The sequence below is a fragment of the Danio rerio genome, chromosome 20, assembly GCF_052040795.2.
Source record: "Danio rerio strain M-AB ecotype USA chromosome 20, GRCz13ab, whole genome shotgun sequence".
NCBI lineage: Eukaryota > Metazoa > Chordata > Actinopteri > Cypriniformes > Danionidae > Danio > Danio rerio.
The window spans coordinates 58,881,780-58,886,252 of NC_141040.1; the positions used below are offsets into that span (position 1 = coordinate 58,881,780).

Genomic DNA, 4,473 nt, shown 5'->3' on the forward strand with positions numbered 1-4,473 from the left:
GTTTAAATGTATGAATTAGGATTATTTTACTTGGATATGCAAACACATGTTACAAAACAACAAGAGTACGACATGTCTGACTAAAGACTGATTTTATAGACAGCTTATATGTTTATGTGTACATGTGTGGATCAAAGGAGATATATTTCCAGCTTCTGTAAACCTCGTTTTGCCTTCAGATCGCTTAAAATAAGTTATGAAATCACTCTGAGAAAAAGCCTTACAAATTTGATCAGCGCTTATTAACAGCAGCTGTTAACGAGATCCGTCCCCAGATAGCATTTAAATGTGGGCCACTTTAGGCAGTTATGCAGCACTGGTGGTCTTCCTTTGGCCCAGACAAAATGAATGTGAGCCTGAAGTGGTCCATCTGTACAATAGCAAAAAGGGGGCCAAAGATTCACATTCATACATGGGCCATTTAAGGCAAAGACTTGGCACTCATGGCAAAATGTAATCTGAATGTGCACCTAATGTGGAAAATGATCAATTTGGCCCAAATGATGGAGGAAAAATGTGGCGAATTTATTTAAGGGTAATCTGGGTCTAAACCCAAAGTGACTCACATGTGTAGATGCAAATGTGGCCCAGTTATCTTAAGACATATGTGGGCCACTTTTGGCAAATATTAGGCACAGTAAGCTCTGGCTAATGGAGCCGAGAGCCAAAACTGGCTCAGAGAAGATATAGCAAATTTGGCCAAGATCTGGTAAACAGAAGTGGACCGCTCGAGTTCCATCATTCTATACGGTATGTGGGCCAGATGTGAGTATCTGGTATGGACCAGATCTGGACTAAAATTAAAGCTAGCTGTGGCCCAGAATAGGGTCAGTTCTGGTTTATTTGGTTGAATTCTGGATGATATGTGATATTGGTATGGCTTAATTGTGACCCAGATCTGGCAAAAAAGAGTGGACCGCCCGAGTTCCATCATTCCATGCGGTATGTGGGCCAGATTTAAGTATCTGGTGTGTGCCAGATCTGAGCCATACTAAAAGCAAACTGTGGCCCAGAATAGGGTCAGTTCTGGTTCATTTGGTTGAATTCTAGATGATATGTGGTTTTGCTATGGCTTAATTGTGGCCCAGATCTGGCAAACAAGAGTGGACCGCCCGAGTTCCATCATTACAAACGGTATGTGGGTCAGATGTGAGTATCTAGTATGGACCAGATCTGGGCTAGAATTAAAGCTAGCTGTGGCCCATAAAAGGGTCAATTTTGGTTCATTTGGTTCATTTGGTTGCCAAAAGTGGCCAAAATCTGGCAAACAGGAGTGGACCGCTTAAGTGCCATCATTCTATGCGGTATGTGGGCCAGATGTGAGTATCTGGTATTGACCAGATCTGGGCTAGAATTAAAGCAAATTGTGGCCCAGAATATGGTCAGCTCTGGTTTATTTAGTTGAATTCTGGCTGAAAGGTGATATTGCTTTGGCTTAATTGTGGCCCAGATCTGGCAAACAGGAATGGACCGTCCAAGTCCCCTCAGATTTAAGTATCTGGTGTGGGCCAGATCTGGGCCAGAATAAAAGCAAATATGGCAAATGTGGCCCAGTTATCTTAAAAAATATGTGGGCCACTATTAGCAATATTAGGCACATTAAGCTCTGGCTAATGTGGCTGTGAGCCCAAAGTGGCCCAGAGAAGATTTGCCAAAAGTGGCCCAGTTATCTTAAAAAAATATGCAGGCCACTTTTGGCAAATATTCGGCATAGTGAGCTCTGGCTAATGTAGCAGCCTATAGTGGCCCAGAGAAGATATGGCAAATGTGGCCAAGATCTGGCAAACAGCATTGGACCGCCCAAGTGCCATCATTCCATGCGGTATGTAGGCCAGATGTGAGTATCTGGTATGGACCAGATCTAGGCCAAACTAAAAGCAAACTGTGGCCCAGAATAGGGTCAGCTCTGGTTTTTTGGTTGAATTCTGGCTGATATGTGATATTACGATGGCTTAATTGTGGCCCAGATCTGGCAAACAGGAACAGACCGCCCAGATGCCATCATTCCATGCAGCATGTGGGCCGGATTTAAGCCACATGAGTTTTGCCAGCTGGGTCCTCTGTAGGCTAGATCGTCTAATTTCAAAACGCTCGGTTCAGCCTGTGTGGAAGTTCGAAGGACTTACCCTTGAAGTCTGTATCATTTGAAGGATGCAGCCTCTGAAATGAGACACAGCTAATAATGGCAGATATTAGCTCTTGATTTATGCATAAACAAAACTAATATGTGCACATTCCTGCATGCTTTTATGCATTTTCCTGAAAACATGTCATTATTTTGCTTCTCCAAATTAAATTAAAACATGTTTTCTAAAAAAAACGCATTCAATTATTCAGCTTAAGACATGAGCAAATGGGTTAACAGGAAGAGCTAATGAAATAATCTGGTTTTCTTTTGAATAAAGTCAATTTTTCAGACAATATCAGCAGATATTTGCTCTTGATTTATGCATAATCTCATGTTTAATGCACGTTTATGTATATTTCTATGCATTTTCCAGAACACTTTTGAATTTAGCTTATTTTCCTCTTCAGTTTTTAATTTATCTTGATTTATTCCTGAAACCTGAGATCAGTTAAGTTTAAGGGAAAGTCCTCATGCTTAATGTGTGAAGGTGTTCTAAGAGGATTTCTCTAACAGAGGATGAAGATGGTTTGTGTTCTGATCTGATGTCCTGTAAGTGTGTTCAGTGGTTCGCCTGGTTCATGTGCTCAGTTAAGATCCAATAATGCTTCCTTTCACTGTGTTTCTTTGGATTTATCATCCATTTCTGTGTCATTCCTGCAACTAATGATGAAAAATAATAATAAAGAAAGCTATTTTACCTCAGTGTGTGAGTCTCTGGAGGAGGATCATCCTCATACTGATTTATCACTGTCAGATTCTGTTCTAGCAGGAGACTGAACACACACACACACAGACACACACACACAGACACACACTAACACACACACTCTGCCCTTTTACCTGCGCTGCTCTGAAATCCTGATAGTTGTGGTTTGACAGACGGACTGATGTGATGTGATGTTCATGTGAAGATTCACTTTCTGTGTTTTATTCAATTTGTGGCCTGAAATGGCTTTTATCTATACATACAATTGTGTGTGCGTGCGTGCGTGCGTGTGTGTGTGAGAGAGAGAGAGATTGTGAGTGAGAGTGTGTGTGTGTATGTGAGTATGTGAGTGTATGTTTGTGTGAGTGAGTGAGTGTGTGTGTGTGTGTGTGAGTGAGTAAGTGAGAGAGTGTGTGTGTGTTTGCGTGTGTGTGTTTGCGTGTGTGTGTGTGTGTGTGTGTGTATGTGAGTGTATGTTTGTGTGAGTGAGCGAGTGAGCGAGTGAGTGTGTGTGTGTGTGTGTTTGCGTGTGTGTTTGCGCGTGTGTGTGTGGTGTGTGTGTGTGTGTGTGTGTGTGTGTTTGCTTGTGCGTGTGTGTGTGTGTGTGAGTGTGTGTTTGCGTGCGTGTGCGTGTGTGTGAGTATATGTTTGTGTGAGTGAGTGAGTGTGTGTGTGTGAGAATGTGAGTGTGTGTGTGTGTGTGTGTGTTTGAGTGTGTGTGTGCGTGTGTGTGTGTGTGTGTGTGAGTGAGTATATGTTTGTGTGAGTGAGTGAGTGAGTGTGTGTGTGTGTGTGTGTGTGTGAGTGAGTGTGAGTGTGTGTGTGTGTGTGTGTGTGTGTGAGTGTGAAGTGGAGAACTGTCACAGCCGAGGCTCGAACTAGCGACCTTCTTGCTGTGAGGCAACAGCTCTACCTACTGTGCCTAATTCGGTGCACTCACACTTGTCAAACAAATCAGGAAATGTGCCTGGGCACAAATCTCATAGCATAGTGTGAGAGCGCCCTTATGCTGACATTATCTTCAGCACTCTAATGGACAGACGGCTGCTTCTCACTCAGGGCTGCTGGAGATGCTAATGAGGGAGAGATGGGCACTCGTGGGCGGGGCTTTTCCCCTCTGATGACACGTGCAAAGAGAGAATGTCAATCAAAGTGTGTCTGCAGACTGTGTTCATCAAGTCTGATTAGAACAAACACAATTCACTCATGTTTATTATTAGAGGCTGCTGGACACACACACACGCACTGCTGACACACACCTGTGTTTAAACCCCTTATAAAGGTATTTCCTGCATGATAGCTTCTCTCTATTCCTCCGTAAAGTTTATCTCAGCAGCTTTGAGTTGAAAACTTAATAAACTGTGAATATGGGCCCTGAACTCTCCATCAGATGACATACAGGAGCTTCAGGAGGTTTAAGAGCAAGCTGTAGCCGGTTTAGTGGCTCTGGCAGAGGTTTGTTTTAAACTCTCCTAGAGAGAATGAGGCTTTATATAGCAGGAGAGAGAGAGACGGGAGCTCTAATGAGGAGCAGCAGGATCCAGCAGGTCACAATGAAGGTGGACAATTATGAAGATCTACAGGTCAGAGGGGTCAGCGGAGGTCAGACACTCGCTTTAGCACACCATCAGCTCCACGC

The 4,473-nt window shown here is 43.3% G+C and overlaps 1 long non-coding RNA gene across 1 annotated transcript; it reads left to right on the forward strand.

Moving 5' to 3' along the window:
• The first annotated feature begins 441 nt into the window (after window positions 1-441).
• Window positions 442-2,825, forward strand: LOC147839521 (uncharacterized). The gene is made up of 2 exons (XR_015519142.1): window positions 442-865; window positions 1,420-2,825. It is a non-coding gene; the product is annotated as an uncharacterized LOC147839521 (long non-coding RNA).
• Window positions 2,826-4,473: the final 1,648 nt, after the last annotated feature.